The sequence below is a fragment of the Amblyomma maculatum genome, chromosome 8 (genome assembly GCF_055883805.1).
Source record: "Amblyomma maculatum isolate TAMU_Amacu chromosome 8, ASM5588380v1, whole genome shotgun sequence".
Classification (NCBI taxonomy): domain Eukaryota; kingdom Metazoa; phylum Arthropoda; class Arachnida; order Ixodida; family Ixodidae; genus Amblyomma; species Amblyomma maculatum.
This window is the reverse complement of record NC_139351.1, coordinates 85,835,343-85,856,071: the sequence shown is the minus strand read 5'-3', so window position 1 is coordinate 85,856,071 and position 20,729 is coordinate 85,835,343. Positions and strand designations below refer to the sequence as shown.

Sequence of the window (20,729 nt, the reverse complement as noted above, 5' to 3'; positions counted from 1 at the left end):
GCACGAATGATTTCGGAGGGTCTCATTGCATTCCTGGTAGCTGAGTCTTTGCCATCGTGTTCATAAGTACGTTACAGACGAGCTGTATTTCGAATATGCCAGAAATTCGCGTAGGTGGGAGAGCAGAAATGAAGATTTTTGCATGTTTTCACGCTGTAATGCATACATGCTACACTGAACTCTATTGGTTTAATAGGCACTTTGCCGTCGCTTTGGGGTGCCATTACGATCTTGTAGATGACATCACACCTGTGCACAACAGTGGACGCTGCCTAAACCTACCTACGTATGACGTGTCAACTTGGTTGACTAATGGCGAATTTTGTGACACCGCTGCATCCTTATCCCGATGATGCTTCCAATATGAAATCATAGTAATTTAATCAGAATCGCATTGGAATCACAAGTGAAATAGACTGGGAATTAGGACGAAAGCAAACACTGATGCAGATTGTGAGTGAAGAACGCAGGAATACAATTGGAATATGTTCCTGAGTGAAAGAACCCTATCATTGCATTTCGTTCGCACAAGGACCATTGACATCCGCAAAATTTCCTAACACTGATGCAGATTGTGAGTGAACAACGCAGGAATATAATTGTAATATTTTCCGGAGTAGAAAAACCCAATCATTGCATTTCGTTCGCACAACGACCATTGACCTCTACAAACTCTCCTTTTTAAGTGCGGTTAATAGTAGTGATTATGAGTGCCTGTTCTATGTGGTGACATTGCTCTTACTTTTGAATTCATATCCACAAAGGGCGGACTGCGTAGCGTCGTGTGGGCCGACTGCATCCAGGGGTTAATAATGACGGCCTCACCCCTCATCATCATAGGAAAGGTCACGTACGACTCCGCCCGCAGCGAAGTCCCTCTCCGTCCTCTCACGGACTTCAACACGACGTTCTACTTCTGGCAGTAAGCACGTCTTTATTCTAAACGCTCATTTTGCACTACGAATGCGCTATCAGTTTGCCATGCTATATCAGAAAGTACTATTGATATAAGTTCAAGTGCTAATACGTACTTAATCATAATATGTAACCATAACCATAATACATAATTACTTCACAATGCGTAATACGTTAACCATAATACGTAATTATGATAAAAGAGAAAGGAAATAGATACATTTCCAGAACATTAAAGGCAAAAGCACTCGCTGCTGGGCTAGTTGGTTTCGGTTCATAATTAAATAGTTTTAAGGCGCAAAAAACAGACAAGACCTACGCATGTGACGACAAACTATATAAGTACGTTTCTTGCATGCAATAAAATCAGTTGAAAGTTGGCGCTTCGTCCCGTCACCTATTTGTGTCTTGTCTGTTTTTTGCGCCTTAAAACTATTTAATTATGAACATTAAAGGCAAGCCATTATTTAGTTTTCCTATTAATGAATTCTAATGCCTCATGGTCAAGGAACGTTCGAAATGAATAAAGGAGGTCTTAATGAAAAACACTCACGCGTTATTTTTCTGCCAAAATAATAAAGATGCCACGGAAACCTAGTTTAATTTAACCTTACTTCATGATCAGGGTTAAGGATAGAAATTGTCGCTATTTATTTGCATAATGAAACTACAACCTTTTTGTTCTCACTGCAAGAAAGATCAACTGTGGGTCATAGTTCTTGTTTCACTTTCTTGTTCTGTTTATCGTCCTTTTTTCTCTTTCTTGTTAATGTTTCTCAACTGTTTCTTTCTTGTTGAAGACAGCATGCGACTTTACTCGCGCTTCATCAAATACTTACCAACTTGCTTACTTGCTTCATTTCTAATGACCAACTTCACATGAAGCTCCTGCGGGAGCAAACATTTGACGGGAATCGCCGAGGAAGAAAAACTTTGAAAACCAGAGACCGCAGAACCATAATTGCTAAAATAACTCTGAACGCAAATTTAATTTTGTTTATTGCACCACTCGAAATTAGAGATCTAAACATGAAGATGGAGGCCTGTGGCACCTATAAATGCCAACAAATCTCACTTGTGAGCTCCATACATCCATACTCTCGTACCAACTTTCCGGGTAGGGGTACAAGCGGGGCTTCGAATGTGTAGATTGCATGCCGCACAAAATCCAGGGCAAGATGTTAAGAAATGACCAAGCGTCGCCTTTGTAGCAGGAGCGGGACAAAAATGAGCAGGTCAGGAGTGCAGTCTGCGAGGTACAGGATGATCTGACCGCAGGTGTCAACGCTGCCACCGCGTGTTTCCTCCTCAATGCTATTTTTTCACAGCGAGTTAGATCCCCGGTAATGTTGGATACACGGGTGGACAAAAGCACGCCTGCAGTGGTGGAGAAACTCTTTTGCAGGCACTACGGCATCTCCTGGAGACAGCGTCAACATAGGCAGAGGTTATGTCACCCTCTGTGGATAGGCCGCATCACCAGGTTTTCTCCGTCATCATTTTCTACGTGAGGTTTTCTGAAGGAAACTTCCATTGCACTATGAAAGAGTTCCTTGTCTATGCAGTCACGAAAACGCTTGGTTTCTTGAAGCCTTATGCAGTTACAGAATAAAGGAATAAAAAGCCCCCAGGCAGCCCCTAAGGGTGTGAGTGTTTGCTTTTGTGCATCTCCCATCACATTTGCGAAGTTAATTTTCTAGCGCTCTCTCTCCTTGTCTGCAGGATTACTCATAGGTGTCTTTATGTACAGACGGTAAGTTAGTGCCGTGCTTAACTGATCCACAAGTGCTAGTTCGCATAGTATCCGCAAGCATTCTAGAAGGCAGCCGGTCTTACTAGTGCAATACTTTGCATATTTGAAAGGAAACACTGCTGAATTGAAAAGAAATTGAAAGGAAGTCTTCAAGATGTAAGTTTATGTCTCATGTGCGCGTGCTAGAAAATAATGTTTGGGCCGTTTTTCGATGTACTGCATCATCGCAGGACCGACTGGGACATGACGACAGACGAAACGGTTTGGGCTTCATCAATCGGAGCCCTTCCTCTGCAGCTGGTAAGACTCGGAATGGACCAAATGATCACGCAACGATTTCTGGCGGCCAAATCAATGCGAGACGCCAGAACGTAGGTGAACTTTTCATGCAGCCAATTGCGCCCACAGCGACAGTGTTTTTATGGACGAACGTGCCTAGATCACTATTTTTGGTGGCGGCTAGTACCAGTAGTCATATGCTAACATCTTACGAATGGTTATACCTTGGCATAGAGCATGGCCCTAGCGAAAAAACTATGATTCCCAATAACCTCATACAGGTTTCCCATGCGAAATTCATACTAAACTCATACAACTCTTAAATATTCTCATATATTTCTGATAAGTTGAATGATATTTGTATGAGATACATGAGATTTGTATGATTTTTGTATGAGTTTAGTGTGAAAAATCTGTATGAGATTATTGTCACTCGTAGCTTTTTTCCACTAGAGGGGCACCGGGGCATATATCCCTTTGTTGTATATATATAGTTTTTTTGGGGGAACACTGTTACCATCTCTAGTCTTTGAGCGTTGCATCTTGACACATCAATAGCACTTGTGTACTCCACGTTGCAGGACCAATTACTACAGCCCTGATAATTCAGTTAGAAATTGAGGTGAGCCCGTAGGTAATAAACGCCATCTACGCGACGGCACATATAAACGTTCTGAGCGTAAATTTGGTCACATGTTTCAGTGTTTCAGGAAACAGGATCTCGAGGAATATTTTTCCAATGGAACAGCAAATCGTTCACTTCTTGTATTTCTCCCTGTTAGCTTCATGTATAATTCTGCTTTGGCTTTCGCTCTAGACGCTATGATAATGCTAATAAAGAAAAAGAGCTTTCAATTACGCAAAATGAACCATCTCTTTTTTTCGCCAACTCCCTGCATGCCCTAACTTACTCTTGAAACGCGTTTGGTAGCGACATGTACTTTTTACATTTTATTCAAACGCTATCCTTATTTAGAATAGTAAGTAGTTTTAAAAAAGCTGGAGTGGATCGTGGAGGATGGTGTCTAACAGAAACCTGAGCAGGCCTGAGATATTACCATTGTCGTAAGCCAGAAGATGTGGACGAGGAAGAGGAAACAAACTTTAAGTAAAAAAAAAATGTAAACACTACCAGGAGGACCTCTTAGTCCAGGAGCCCTCTGGCTGTTCCTTCTAGTTTAGACCACTCGACCAGCCGCAACTGATCTGCAGGTTGCGTGGATAGAAGGGCAGCCTCCCAGGAGGAGGGGGTAGAGTGTTTGACGGGAGGAACGCGGATGAGATGTGGGCATTCCCATAAGTAAAGGTAGAGAGTGGATGGGGTGGCGTTGCATGTGGTGCAGTATGGTGGGAAGTCCGTGGGGTGAAAGATGTGGGCAAATTGAGGAGATGGGAACGAATGTGTCTGGAGTTGTTGCCAGTATGTGCTGTCGATGTCAGAAGCGTGTGATGTGGTCAGGTATTTCCTGTTGTAGCCGTACTCCAACACTTTGTAAACATGCGGATCTAGACGTCGGCATTCCCGGATATGCCCATAAAAAGGTGGCAAAGATCTAGCTGAGTGACCGGCGTGAAACGCTGGCTCATTCGCCTCACTGAGCCATCACACTAAACTTTTTTATGCCATAAAAGATGTAACACTGTCTCTGGCCTAACGCGATGTGTGTAGAGCAGCACTGCTTCACCGTGAAACATCCTTCGTTGTGCGAATCTCATTTGGTTGCCGTAGAAAAGCGGATGCTGTGTTCTGCTGAGGATGAATAGCGCAGCAGCTCTCACAGTGCTCAGGTTTAACTTTCAGAACGCACTTTTCTCTATCGCGTTTTTATATGCTCCTCTTCTATTTTATATAACACAGGGTAGCCAACCGGAAACCCCTGATTGTTAACCGCCATGCCTTACACTTGCCTCGTCCTTTTCACGTACGGTGATGGCTGAAAGACGCCCGAGCACTCTTTTCGTACCCAAAAAGGTTTAAAATTGTGCAGCATGGATCAATATTATGCAGGGCTGGGCAATAAACTCGGAAGAGCAGATGTAATCTAGCCTTTGACGGGACAACCTTTTGTCAACAGATGAACTTTAGCAACTGGAAATCGCTCTTATTTTTCAAAACTAGTGATGTCTATGAGATTTCAAGTTTGATTCTTGCTCTTCAAGAAGTTTTATCGGCCGTGAAAAAAGCTTCTGTTCCGCACCCAAAACTTAGGCTTTTTCCTTTATAGTTGGCAAGTGACGATTAACGTCCCTTTTTAGAATGTCAAACAGGCGCTGCTGTTTCACTACACTTTTTTGTATCCACATTTATAGACGGCGTCCAAGATGGCAAATAATGAGTGGTTCATTTTGCACATAAAAACCATTATTGCGAGTCTCTCTCAATTCTTCAGTAATTTTAGGCAAATCTGCAAAAGGATAACCTAAGAGCTAATCTTAGGTCTTATTATGGCTGCTCTCTGACAATATTTTATGCCTTAAATTTTGTACTTTTAATATAAATCACAATTGCAGTTATCATTTGGCTTTAGTTGTACTCACTGACATCGAGAAGTTGATTATTACCTGTACATGCCTTATCTTTTTATTTGTATGTTGTATCAAGAGCTAAGTTCCTAAGCCGGCCAGGGATGAAGGGTAGCTGTTGGTAACATGCAAGATAAGAAGTAATTGAGGGCATATGCATTTTCCGCATGACGTTACGGGCGCCAAATGTGTGGAGTGCGCAGGGCTTTTGTGAAAGGGGCAGGACATGCGGTGAAACGTAAGGTTAACAACGGTGTGAAAATTCATTGCATTAGGACGTCACAGAAATTATGGATCTTCGGTCGTCTGGGCAGAATACTCTTAATAGGCGACTATTCATTTCTTTCCTTCCTTCCCATAAACCCGCCCTACTCTTCTATAACAAAGATCATTTCAGCGCCGTCTTCATTGGTTTGCTCCGTCGGCTGACCAAACCAAACGTCGCCAATATAATTTTTCCTCCTTTTTGCTTCTCAACTTATTCCAGGGAAGTCAGCATGGTGATAATCCTACATGTCGTCGAGAAATGATACGTACAGAATAGATTATCAGGGCGAAAGCCTTTCTTGGCTGCAGAAAGGTTCATAGGAAATGCTCGCACGAACTGACAATAACGAAACAGATCTGTCTTTACCGGGAATCGAACTCCTTCCCTCCGTTCCCAGCCAAGCACGCTAACCATGTCGGGTTTAGTTTTCGTTATTGTACGGACCAAATCCTGAGAAAGAGAGCCGAAAACGGCTCATGTCTCAGATCGCCGGACAGTATAATGCAAGCCCGTTGTGATTCAGTAATTCTCTACAATACAAAGTCAAAATTCTGGGAGGCACACAGAAGCATCAAGATGCGATAACTAACTAAGCTGCTCTTTCAGGGCGGCGTACACTCGTCGCACCACAGCGCACTGTTCTCGGAATAAATACTTCGTTGGTCGTGGATACTCAGCATGGCGGTCCATCATTCGTCTTTTGCACGTAATGAATATACCCATCAGTAAAAAAAATCATAAGGCATAAGGCAAAAATGAATAATATATCGCGTTATTTAAATGTCCTTCTTTACATCCGCTGCAATATGTCTTAGAAAAACCCAGCATCACGGCACGGAATAAAATAGTGGTCATTAGTCTCTGGCGTGGTGCACAGGTCTTAGCTCACCGTAGGAAGCCGATCGTAATCCAACGATCTCTAGCATGAAGATGACAGTAGCGATCACAGTGACGATGCAGCTATTGTGATAAGGATGACAATGATGAATAATAATGACGCTCCAGTTAATGATACTGATGATATTAGTAGCGATTGAAATGACGGTGTATTTAGCTGATAATGATGATAGCATGTGAGCGCAAGGTAATGATGATGATAGTTGCAATGACGATGACGATGCAATTAGTGAAAACAGTGTTGTAAAGGAATTTTCGCCATTTCCTCTTTTAAGGAAACTTAAGCACTGTTGTGTAATTTTGGTCAGTGTAGGCTTGACGTAACATTCGAAAATTAGCTTTAACCACAACGTGGTCACTGAAATTTTTGTCACCCTGACAAACGTTGCGATACCTAATTTGAGAGGGCAGAGATTTGTACGTCCGACGTATTCAGCTCCTAATTGCCCTATAAGCCCAACTGCGCGGCCTTCGTGCCAATTAATTTTTTACAATTTTGTTTGTTTTGTGTCACTCGTGAGTATTCTTGGAGTACTGTTCGATGTGCACTTTGATTCATGACGCCATTCCTCGCATTATGTTACCATGTCTTCATAATTCCTTTTTTCTTTTCTTTTTAAACTTTTCTTTCAGAGTAGCTTGTTGCTGTATAGGCTTCCTGGCGTTGTTCTACACTCTGAATGGCGTGACAGCGCTGTCCATAATCTTTTGGTTTAGAGACTGCGACCCAGTGTTGTCTGGAGGCATTCCGCACTACGATCAGGTAAAATACGCTGCCCGGTATAAATTTGCACTGACGTAGATAACGTACGTTTTCTATTTTTCACGAGCGTGTCTATGACGCGTGCATGTCCATCTTCCACATTTCTAAACTATAATTTAAAAAGCTGCTTTTCAAAAACCAAAGCATGAGCATCATTTTTGGAATATAGTCTAACGTGCGCGTGTCTTGCTTTTGTTTTTCTGTCGGTCTCAGCTTCCTGGTAGAATCGCTCAATGATAAAAAAGCTTTTCAGCGTTTGAAAGACCGTTTTATATCTATGATATGTTTGGCCAGAAAACACTCGAAATTTTTCCGATTGCAGCTACGCATCCTGCAAGCCCATTTAGTTCTCATGCACAACCTTAGCAAAAAAAAAAAAAACCGTATGAGTCACAATAACCTCATACAGATTTCTCATACTAAATTCGTACTAAACTCATACAAACCTCATACAATCTCATACGTTGAATGACATTTGTATGAGAATATATGAAATTTATGCGAGTTTAGTATGAGAAATTTATATGAGGTTATTGTGACTCATATGGTTTTTTTCGCTAGGATAAGAAACACATATTCAGGCTTCGCCTTTGTGATTGGAGGATGCTATTAGACTGCAGCCCTCCAGGACCCTTGGGTTCTGCGTTAGGGTACGCTGTCTCTATAGGCTACGCAGGCGTATGCATATTAAAGCGGCGCTTTATATCTGCATCAGATGGTCTTTCACTTTATATCTTAGCTTACGACTCTATGATAATGAGTATCTGTGGGACAGTGGAGGGACACGTGAAAAGTTTAGCGATTAAGCAAAAAGTAAGTGTATGCGCGGCAACCAGGATACACAAGGACTGCTGTGCATAGACGGAATGCATTAACAATGACGCGTCATGGCCTTAAAGAAAAAGCTGAAGTATCTCCCGAAATTTTGTTTGCGGCTTTTTCTGTCGTAATTACTCTTAAACGCCTTCAGAACCGTGAGATGGTTTGAAACAATTTAGTGCTTATCGTTTCACACCACAGATTCTAATGCGACAATTCGCGATGCGGACGTATTTATTGTCTTCGTGGTTAAAAAGTCTAGTTACAGCGGAGGAGGACGATATATTGTGGGTTCATGGGCACGACCACACGGAAGATGGAGGCATGGTGGCACCCCACCCAGCCAGGCATCCTGAAATGGGTGCTACGATATAGAGGCGCTATTACGTGATTATCTCGCTCTGATATTTCATGCCTTGCTCCTTGGACTAATCTTCTGAAAACAAAAACGCAGTCGCTCTGATCTTGTGTTGGCTAATAGAGGAAATGCAAAAGCTCCATGAGGCACAGAGAGCGCTTATAATTGGCTTACCCCGATTGCTTTCGCAATTAAATTTTGTCTTTGCTTTATTGACAATATTGCTGGCGTTCATGAAAATTTTTTTAACCTTGCCCTTGACGTTCACCATCGGATTCTTTATTTAATTCGTTTTGAGCCGCTTGTCCTAGTTTGTGGACAGCGTTTAAAATATTTTGCCCAAAACATTATTAAACAATTTGGTCGTTTCGCAGCGTACTCTTTTCTTGTGCACAGTGCACATAGTAATGCTGTAAGCTGGTATTTAATAAGGTTATATGAATTTAACCGGTAATTATGTGCTAGGGGTAAAGCGCACCCAACCACGTCAAGTGCTGACAGAACCGAGCAAGAAGCAGGTTTATGAAATTTGCTACGAGGGAGAAGGTGACATGCTTGACAGCGGGGTTGCCCCAGAGACTGAGGGCAATAACACGGGCACAAGTGCACGATCCGAAAAGGTAATTCGCGTGGAACGAGATGGCCCTTGTGTAAAAGCTGAAGTTGTGTGAAGTGCCCATTTGCGCAGGGATAAAATAAATCCTTAAACGCACCCACGGCTAAAGAGAGCTCAGATTTGGAGCTACAGCGTGTAAAGCTGCCAAGAAAGGGAACCAAGAGCAGTCAAATGTGGATTGAACTAAAGGTTTTATTTTCCTACCTCCGAGTGCAAATACCGGAGCCCGAGCATCCCCGATGCGCGGCCCTTGTACCTTCTTCTTCCTTCCCTCTAATCATCCAGAGGGGGCGCTGCTACAAGCATTAAAGACTCTGTTCACCTATAATCCGGCGTCGGCGGCCGTCGGCGGCCGTCCGCCGGCGTTTGCGTGGTGAGCGAAAATGCCGAGCATGGCGCCAGCAGGCGGTAGCTGGTGACTGATATGGTCGAACAATAACTGGACGTTGCGTTGCATGAGATTACGTTTTACAGCAGCTGCTAACTCGGGCCTCTTATCTTATATGGGAGGTTGGTATCAGAGTCAGCCTGCCAGGACCATTACATTGGCGTTACTCCTGGGGTTCGCAGGCGTGGTCACGCGACTTGGTTAGAGGAAGCCTGGAAGCCTCTATACGTGGGCTGGCAGCCTACGTAATTGAGTCGTGCTCTGAAAGGCGGAGCTTAAGTGTTCCCCATAATTGTTTTAAGTAACAACTGTCTTTTAACAACTCTAAATGACAAATGCATGGTTCTAATAGGAGAAATATTGATGGGGTCTGTGAAAATATTGTGTTTCCTTCTTCTCATAACTACTGCGATTGTTATTGTTGGTACAACTGATCACGCCGAAAAGTCGCCACTCGAAGCAAGTTTGAAAGAAAAAACCATTGCTGTTGTGGGAGCTTGAAAGCACCAACCATTAATCTGCTTGTGTCTCGCAGATTGTGCCATACTACATCAACAAAAGTGGAGGCGCTTTGATGGGAATTAGGGGCTTGTTCTTGTCCGGCGTTATAAGCGCGTCTATAAGGTAAGAATTTCTAGCCGCAACATTACCACAAACAATCGTTTGTAATATCGGCTAAAGCTCTCATTTATTAGGTGCAAATTTGGTTTGTTTTTCATCGAAACTCCAATTGCGAGCCATGGGTGTTTCCTAACAAGCGTTCAATCTTTTGTGCCTCAAGGAGTCTGTTTCGGAAAATATTTGATCTGATATGAAGGGCAATAATTTAGGACGCATAGGAAGCTATCCTCAAACACACAATTTTAAGGAAACTCAGAAGGGATTTAATTCGTAAAGGGGATATCCAAATGTAGCTGGTGCAATGGCAGGGAGGAATGCAAGAAAACTTGATTAGTCTGGAGGACCAGGGGATAGCCGGGCAGAGTGAGGAGGTGGTAGTGAGGAGAGTGAAAGTTAGTATGTTTATTTGCTAAAGACCTTCTCTATAGCGCCGTTCAATAATTTTGCGTAAGCCTCATTTTTATTCAATATGTTTGTCATTAGGCATAGTTAGAAAGGTTGCGGGACAAATAAGGAGTGTAGGCTGGTCTCCCCAAAGTATTCGCAAAATTTCCCGATAAAGCGATTATTCAGCGTATTCGAAATATCACCGTAGGCCTACTTTTTTTAGGAAGTATTGTCTCACAGGAGCTGTAGGTGAGCAAATCCACAAAAATTGTCACATCACATAGGCTTTGCAAAGCACCACAATGAGGGTATTTGTCAGTCACTTGCAACCGTCTGTCAGGTAATAGATAACGCACCTTCAAGCTACGATGCATCAGGTCTTTAAAAAAATCGAGTGATTATTTATTATGTGCTCGCACTTACGTTTCTTGGGAAATAAATTATTTTGATAATGATTGACGATTGTGGTATAAAAATGGTTCGTAAATTGTATACGATGCTGAAAACTGTAAGGTACGCAGTAGCTTTCGGATGTCAAGGAAGATAATATTGTAATAAACTGTATTCCTTTCTTTTGCTACCAATTTATTTATTTATTTATTTCAGTTATCCTCTTGGCCCGGTGGGCATTATAGAGGGGAGTGGGACTTGGCAAAAGAAAGCAGGGGAGCAAAGAACATGGGTACATGGCATTGTAGGTTATGAAGGAAAATGATGTTTACAATGCAGAATTCATACAATAAAATAATAACAGCAAACAAAAGAAATTATACAGGTTGCAAACCTGCATAATTTGTTACCTGTATAACGTATACCTGTATAATGTATTATTGAACAAAGATACATTATGTTGAGAAGTAAATGTAATAGCTGCCGTTATATGTTTTAAACACGTGGTAAGAAGTGTCCCCATGTTGTTGTAAATGACTTCACGTTTCATTGTGCGTTCTCTTTGCAGTACAATATCATCTATAGTCAATTCTCATGCGGCGGTTTTGTATGTAGATATCGTGTCACCGTACATTAACATTCCGGAAGCAAGATCTAGTCTTGTGATGGCTGGACTCGGTAAGTGCAATGTCGCTTTTGGAGGAAATCACTTCACAGGCCTAGCTGAAATAAATTATTTTGCTTTTGAAGATATAAGACGTTTCGATCATATTCCTTGACTACAAGGCCTCGTTAAAAACTCTTGATGTGGATGAATTTGGTAATATGATTTGGTCTTCGGTACCTTTGCAATGTGCCACTTTGCATGGTTTGGTAATGGCCGCTTACTCATAAAATATTTTTGCTGAACCCCTAACCAGGCATATAACAAATACATTAAAATTAGTTCTAATAAACTGCCCCAAAGAAACTGCTGGAAAGGGGCTAGATGCAACCTGGACTTCAGGTTCTGACCGATGTATTTGTGTGGCTGTTATACCTCGCCACGGGGAACGCCCAAAATGCTTTATCGGTCTACTATATCCGTCTCACATCGGTCCTATTCAGTGATGTGCAGGCACTGTCCTACGTTGTTGTCATGTTTGCCTCGGACAGTTAAAATTTGTGATTTTTCAAGTTTTCCCCTACAGCAGTCGGAAGTGGCACAATTATGACCATTGTGGGACTGCTCGTGCCATATCTTGGATCGGCGGCAAGGGGGAGGCATAGAAAATACACTCTTTTAGTGCACAATGTGCTTGAATACCTTTAGAAGCAGTGCACTGGCCACGTGGCCTGGTGTTTGAGCTGACACAAATAGTTTCTGCAACCTAATGTATGTTCGGGTTGGTTGTATAGCATGGAACTTAGGTTTGAAAGCGCTGTGATATGCAGAACGTCACGGATGAAGCGACGACTGTTTTCGCAGTGGATAGAAGTTGCCACTGTCTGCCAAAAATAACTTGATGGATGGCAGGATGGCTTGGTTTTGAATCTTATAGTGAACAACATATGCCACTCTGAAGCGTTTGGTTCCTGCGAGGGAGAAAGGGCCGTTTTCGTCATTTTCCAACATATTTTGATTGTTATACAAATCATAAGTTCTTGACTATTGCAGTGGCAAACGAACTATGTAAACAGGTGTTTGGGTTGGGCTAGTTGGTAGCTGCTTCTTGAAAACATAGAGTAAAATTAGAACAATGGCGGCACAAGCGCCCGTCCTGCCTACGTCTGTCTCGTCCTTGTCTTAATTTTCGCTATGTTTTCAAAAACTATGTAAAATTGGTTATTTTTTTTTTGCACAGACGTATGCAATATGGTGGTTCATCACACACAGCGCTAACATCTGCGAGTTGCAAGAATAACAGAATGATATAAACTTGGCACTCGATATACAGCAAGCTTTTCTTTGGCCCAATACTCTACTCTAGTTTGACTTAATTACTGAAGGTGTATCAGGCGTATTTGAAGTACGCTTCCCTTATGGACATGGTTTCTTGCTGGATGCACGCATGTTTATGATCCACGAATGGAATGTTTAGCTATTTTTGAATACATTTTAATATGTTCTTCATGACCGCACTGACATGGTCTCTGTCTGCATTTTTTTTACCACACTGACATGGGCTTCGGGAAATCAGTCAGTTTATTTTAAATTTGCTTCACTTTTATTTCTAGAAGGAAATTATAAACTTACCACTAGAAGCAAGATATCAAGTTTCGTTTGAATGTCTATTTCATCACTCGTAAGCATTGAAAAGACCTTAAGCAGAGATGCATCCTAAGTTAACCTTTGGTTTATATAGCACGTTCGCACTGAATTGCGAGAAACTGCGTGATGTGCTCTGGCCTGTGTTTCATTTGACCCTGATACCGCACTCCGCAGTTCTTCGTCGCACTCTACGCTGCTGCATCCGGGCCGTTTGCTGGAATAATTATCCTGGCCACATGCTTTCCCTGGGCAAACGCTAAGGTACAGGAAAACATCACTGGTAAAACCAGATAGTGTTTATTTCTTCTCAAATATTTCGGGCGCTGTTCATGAAATCAAAGAACAATATACTAAAAATGAGTAAATAGGTAAACGACATTAATAATAGTAGCTATAGCGAGAACTTGAAGACCAAGTGGAATGTTGTAGCAGAGCACAAGTCTCGGTGATTTTAACAGTGCTTGCATATACTCTCTGGGAATAAGCTGACTTCTTTCGCAACCATAACCAAATCAGTTTGCTAGGCTATTCTGATATGAATATTACTAAATTGCAGTGCACGAGTGCCAGATAACTTTGTGGTTTCCTTGAAAATGTGTTATGGAAATTATCTCTTCTTCATATGCGATCATTGATATTTATTTCGTGCCATCTTTCCACCTCATTTAATATTTCTTATTTTCGTCCTGATAGGAAGTTTTCCCAGCAGAATTAACATGCACATAAATTTCGGCAAGGATAGGGGCCTAGATGCTCTACAGGGGGTGATTTAGTGCATTTCAATTGCTGTAGAGTTACGGACAAAAGTGAAATGAATGTGCTATTGGCTTCTTCTGACATTTGTACCGCATTTCTTTATTGAAAACGTGTTTGTACGTAGAGGTAGTACATGATATAGTGAGCTAAGGAGTAGAGTTGTGCACTCCGTTTCCTTATGTCTGCTCCTCTACTTTAAAATATGAGCAACGAGGGCAGAAAGACCGTCTCACTCCTGCCCAGATTTGATAACAAAGGACTAAGTGGTTTCACTGCGCTTTGCCTACGTTGTTAAGTTTTAGAGCGCAGTTCTTCGGCGCCCGTTCCTGGGTTTCGCGTCGGCATCGGCCGCATCGGCCTCGTAACCAGCTCGGTTTCGCTTTCATCCCCCCAGTTCGAGCCGGCGCTTCGGCAAACGGAGCCTCGCAGGAAGAGGGGATGGGGGGGGGGGGGTACACTCAGCGGCGAACGATGGTGGCAGGAGAGCGCGCAGCAACCGGAGAACACAAGGAAAGGAAGGGGGGGGGGGCGCTAGCAGCCTCCAGCGACTGACTGATGCCGCTGACGCCGCTAGCGAGTATGATAGCGTGACTGCGTAGAACACTGTCGCGGCCATGCAGAGAGAGGAAAAGGGGTCCCCGCCTCTTCCTGCGTGGCGGCGAGGGTGCTCTCAGGTTGCCGAAACGCCGGCTCGCTATCAGCGGATCGCGATGCGTGCATCCCGTTCTCACTCACTTCACTCGCTAGCGGCGTCAGCGGCATTAGCCAGTCGCTGCTTTCTGTTCGTCGCGCAACGCTCCTATGGGCCCACGCGCTGTTTCCCGCAGCCTCCCGACAACTCAATTGCTCTCTTTATTTCTCCGACCACAAAGCTTCTTTCATGACAGCCAAGAACTGTTAGTGGAGTGTTTCTTGAAGGAATACGTGTGAAAACTGAAAAAAAAAAAATGTCTGTAATTGTACATACGTGTCTTGCTCGAAATCTTTGCCTCAATCTATCCAAAAGGTGAAACAGCTGATGAGCTGCGCTGAAATTTCGCATTGGGAAGTAGCGTAATCGTGGGCAGATTTTTTTTTGTGAACATGTCCTATTGCAGTACCGGCATGTTCGAGTAACACAGGACGAAGTGACAAACGGAGAAAAAGCAGTCTACATTGTTTGTACCTTCGCATCTGCGCGCAGGGCACAGCGGCGGCTTCTCTGGTAGTGTTCGTGGTGCAAACATAGCAGACAGCCGGACGATTCGCGTCAAAAATTGAGCCTTTGCGGATGACCTACAGCCTGGAACGATGTCCAGCGAACACTACGCTGGCTCTGAACCACACCGCGCCATACGAGCCCACACTAAGGTGAGCTGTGACACAGACATCACACGTGAAGTCGGTGCTTCCTTTGCCCTAATTAGTTCAGTACTTAGGACTGATCTCAAAACAATGGTGCTCTTTACGAAACTAAACTGGCAGTCACTTTGTTTTTTCTCATTCTTAACTTTGCAAACCGGCTATCGCTTAACAGTAACGTGCAGACGTTTCTGGTAATGAGGAATCCCGGGCTGTTTTTTGTCTCCAGGAGGCAAGAAAACTCGCCAGTAACAAAAAATGGGTGGTATTAGTAATACCTATGAAAATGCAGCATTTTTAAACCTTGTGGATTCTGTACTCTGTGAATTTGCTATTGCGCGAAATTCTAAATCATTTTGTTATCTGAACTCTCGCAGTTTTGGAACACTATTGAGTAGATTATGCAGAGCGCTTAAGCGCTCATAGCTAAGTCAATCTATGCTGCGATCCCAACTAGAACAAAAAATCTTACTTATAATTGTGCGACGTATAAACGAATAAGCTTAATGTGCTAAATATAAACGATTAAACTTAATATATACCTGCGCTTGAGAGTTTGGATTGCAGAACACAATTGTAAGGCGTAGTGCAAAAGGCGTAAAAAATTGAATATATATTCGCTTTCTGGTCGTGAATATGCTTTCACGCTCGTAATTCTGCCGTCAGTAATCAAGGACAGTTTTAGCACTAATATTTGTTGGTCGCATCAGCAGTTTGGTATGCTCGCTGGAAAGGCAGCTCAAATAAGCACATGATAACTGCGATGGTGTCTCTTGTGCCACTAGAACCGAGGGAAATGTGCTTTCTAAAATCACGGCATTGTCAGAAACGTATTGCTGGCTGCACTAAGCAGGGGCGTTTTGGGGACAATGACTATCAAAAGACAATGTACGCGCCGATCTTCATTATTCTTAAGTGACATCTTGGTAGCTGTCGCATTGTGAGATGGCTGTCGATGGCAGGTGGTTACAAAAACTGAACTGAAAATGACTATCGTTACCTTCTTACACAGCACCAAAACTCCCCATATTTGTGCCAGCAGGCGCAATTCTTTGCGGGTGTTGTGCTATTCCTTTTCCCGGTGTTCTTCAATAACCCTTAATGTTCGAAACGAACCTAAGTATGAGACACTAAAGTCAATATTTCCTACAATGCAAACCGATGGTGAAGCGGAGATAACTGTCGAGAGAGAACAGAAGCGAGCGTCGCAAACACAAGCAGTAGCAGCGGCGACTCTGGTATCGACATGAACTAATGCAGCATGTGGTATAATTTTGGGGTCTGTCGTCATCTGCTCTGCAGTAGCACCGCATATAACTCAAACTTAATGCGCATTTCTGCATTTCCTATAAGTCTATAACTACGCCTCGATAAGCCTTTGACGCTGTGCGCGAGTGTTTATTTTTTTTTCCAAAATTGTTTTAGTAGTATACATCGGTTTGGAAAGAAAACGCCGTTCAGTTATAAAACACATTTGTCACAGCTTACGTGTTTTAGCGCACCCGCCGCGGTGGTAGAGTAATTACGTCACTCGACAGTTGTGCCCAAGAATGCGGGACTGAATCCCGATCACTGCGGCCGGTAGAACGGAGGGGAAAAGTAAGATGCCTTTGTGCTGCGCGATGTCAGTGCACGTTTAAGAAACTTCGAATGGCCGAAATTTCAGAAGACGTCTTCTGCAGTGTCTCTCATAGCCTGAGTCACTGTGGGACGTTAAACCCTATACACCACCTCCAAGTTTCAACGCTTTCCTTGCTTCTGTCACCGCCCTAAATTACCTCGTTTTATCTAGCGATATTGCATTTTCTTATAATTAACATTACCTCCACCCAGTCATGCTGAAGCAGATTTCTTGACCGGTGATTTTTTGTTTTCGTACTTGTGCGTTCCTCAACCCAAATTTTTTGTTCACTGCACATACATGATGACATGTTTTCGTTCATTTGGCATATTATTTGGTCTGCAGTAAAACAAAAAAATTACAACGGTTCAACGCCGCTGAACCAAATATTGAGCGAAAGCATTAGCTGCGAGTGAACGAGCGTTCTTTTTTCTTCTTTTTCAACCCACATATAAAGCCCCGCGTTAACCAACCCATATGAACGTGCCTTAGTGGCCTATAGGGGTAATGTGAATGCCAGGGTCCTAGCAGGCTGATTCTGATATAATCGTCCCATGTGAAACGAGAGACCCAAGTTGGCAGCTCCTGCCAGCCCGTGTGTCACGTGGGATGAGACGTCACAGCGTCACGTGGGTAAGACTCGGCTACCTGCCGCGCTACGCTGAAGGCTCGAAACCTAGAGTAGTATTGCTTTCGCAATAAAACAAAAATCTCATCATTTTGATCGTAGTGTGCATTATTCAGAGTTCATTTCTTTCATTGCGTAATTGACGAGCTCACCACAAATTTTTCTTGCCATATCATTTAGGACTTGCGCCTTTTTCACATTGTACCTACATGTACTTCTGGTATCCAGGCACTAGAGCCAGGGAACAGAAGGCTTTAATACTAGGTGCCCAACCGGCACCCTCAAACGAGCAACTCCCGGTACATGGATCAGTGCATGCGCCACCAAGCACAGTATAGCGCGACACACCACAAACAGACATCGCGATAACTTTTATCGCCAGACGAGATGACGATACAATAGTGCTCATTTCAGACACTACATACAGATGTGGATACTCCCATTTTGGTCCTTAATGAGGATATTGCTGCGTGCCAGTTTTCCGCACTAATGTATTTTTCTATTGGTTATGTAGCAGTGAGATGAGTCCCCGTTAAGCAACTGAGCCTTTAGCCCCAATCTCCTGTTAGTAAAAGGTCTAAGCAACAAATAAAGAAATGAGAAAAACATTTAGTCAATCCTTTCTGCTAAGAGAAACACGTCTCGTCATCTACTCAGGCACACGTTTTTAAAAAGCCTTCGGTTCTATAAAAAAGATGGGAACAAGTAAAGCTGCATACTGATTGGAAGAAATATTGATGTTTGGTGTACCTGGGTCTAGGTCAGTTGAACTGTTTCATGCCTATCATTTGGGAGCAGCTCGGACGTGTTTCCCCTGTACCAACTTTCCGCCTACTGGTGCTCCCTGTTGGCAACGTTGTTCACGGTGTTCATCGGGCTGGCCCTGAGCTTCGTTTCGGGTGAGCGCCCATCGTCCTCCTCCAGCCATCTGCTCTGAATTGAATCGTGTTTTGATATGTCGTTGGTTGCTTTTCCTTCCTATTTTGTCCTGTACTGAACACACTGATTGCCCTCTCAGCCTGGAGGATTTTATTATTTAACGCTGGCCATACTGCGAAATAACAGCAACAAAAAGTAGTGATAACATTTCTCTTAGTATAGTGCAAGCGGTCTTTCAGGCTCTCAAGAGATCTTCCCTGTCTAATTATGTTTTGTGGTGCTTTAGTCTGTCCCGAGCGAAAAACCCATATGAGTCACAATAACCTCATGCAGATTTCTCATACTAAACTGATACAAATCTCATGCTATCTCGTATATTTTTCATAAGTTGAATGATATTTTTATGAGATTATATGAGGTTTGTACGAGCTTAGTATGAATTTAGTATGAGAAATCTGTGTGAGGTTATTGTGCCTCATAGGGGGTTTTCACTAGGGGTGTCACGCTTTTCATGTGCGCTTTAGTAGTGCTTTCTCCAATGTACTGATTTCATCCGCGTATTGTTTACCATGAATTGCATTTTTGCCTTTTCAGCAAAAGGACAGAAGCAGCGGCTCGTCATAGAAGCAGATAGAGGGTCGCGCACAGGTCCCGTGATGGCGCACACATAAGGAGGAAGCTAAGACCCCTTAGAGGAAGTGTGTAAATTCACGTCGGTCGACCTAAATGTATCTGCTTAAGTTTTGCTATGCACATGCATAGCCTATTTATAGACCACACGAAATCAAACGAAGAGATTTGTTGTTTTACTCATATGATTTAATCATCGGCCTTTCACTCTATGTTGCTATCGTTTTCCAGGGGAAATGTACACAAATGACCATAGAGTCATAAGAATTTCTACAATGTCTGGTGCGTTTGTTGAGGCGCAGTTTGTCATTGAAAAGTTGATGTGCTAGAGTCTGCAGAACTGAAAACACGTAGAATGTGTTTGAACGGCCGCATATGACATGATGCAGTGCTGTGAGTTCTGTGGGGCTTGCGATGATTCGTTAGACCCGAGTTCCTTTCCCTTCTTTCTTTTCGAAAGACAAGCAACAAGAAAAGAAACTGGCGCATGAATGAGTGTTATGAGATTAGATACAGATTCAGTACATCGGGTAAAAAAAGTTGCATTTTTGTGTGTGGATTCTGTCAAATAGAGATGATGGAAAGATCTTCATTTTTTTTGCTGTCTGAAGACACGCGTTATATAATAAAAATACGGGAGTTAGCATTGAATAATCCATACCGTTTTTCCAGCACTGTAAGGTATCTGCGTTGTAAGATGCCAAACCCCGTGCAGTTTAAGCTACCGGAAAAGTTTTAGCATTTAATGTATATTTGTCGAAGTGATGCACACTTCATTCAGGAAAGACTTGTTTATTACTTGCGCATAACAACGCATTCTTATCCAGCTCAATCTGATGAAGAATTGAAGAGGAGTATGTGCCTCTCAAGCAACACGGCCTTGCGTTTCTGGGTGTGGACAGGATTGCTCTCCCATAAGAGGAAGGTATGCAACTTGGATTGTCACAACGCGAAAAGGTATCTCGTTGTTGCAATAATTTTCCCCATATTTACGTTTTGGTCGAAAAGAAAAACGTCCAGATACGACGTGCTCTAAAGGTCTGCTGAAAATTGCTTTTATACTTTCTGAAGCATCAAGAATAGTCGCTCCCTGCGTTCGTGGGCACTTCATTTATATTTATGTGGATCAAATTGTTTGCATGCTAATATTGTTAAAAAGCTATTCTTATTATTCTTTATAACTCCTAGACTTGAATGAAATAGCTTGAAATATTCAATTTGACACTGATATATAGACAATCAGGCGCAGTATACAGTACAGTATTGTTTAACATGTGTTAAATAGAACTCACTGTCTTTTTTGCTGCAGCAAATAGCCATCTGCTTTACATTAGTTTGGGGCGGTTATTTATTCAGGCGCATACGTATTTACGAGCTTCAGTTCTGTCTTCCTGACGTTGAGCACTGTCAGGGCGGCTTACTGAGAAAAAAGATGTTCCGTTAGGCTTTACGCTACTGCCTATGTTATATAATGTCCTAAGGTCCATTAGAAATGAAAGATGATTCTTCTACATAATTAACAGCTTCTTCGCCGTTGCAGAGGTATGTATATTATAGTAAAAATAGCTACGTGTCAGAAAAAGTACTGTAAGAGTTCTAAACAAATGGGCTTGGTCAGTAGGACACCTTATAACCTAGTGTTCACA

At 42.7% G+C, this 20,729-nt stretch overlaps 1 pseudogene; it reads left to right on the top strand.

Moving 5' to 3' along the window:
• LOC146181692 (sodium-coupled monocarboxylate transporter 2-like) overlaps positions 1 to 20,729 on the top strand; it is a 29,626-nt pseudogene that overhangs the window by 8,751 nt on the left and 146 nt on the right.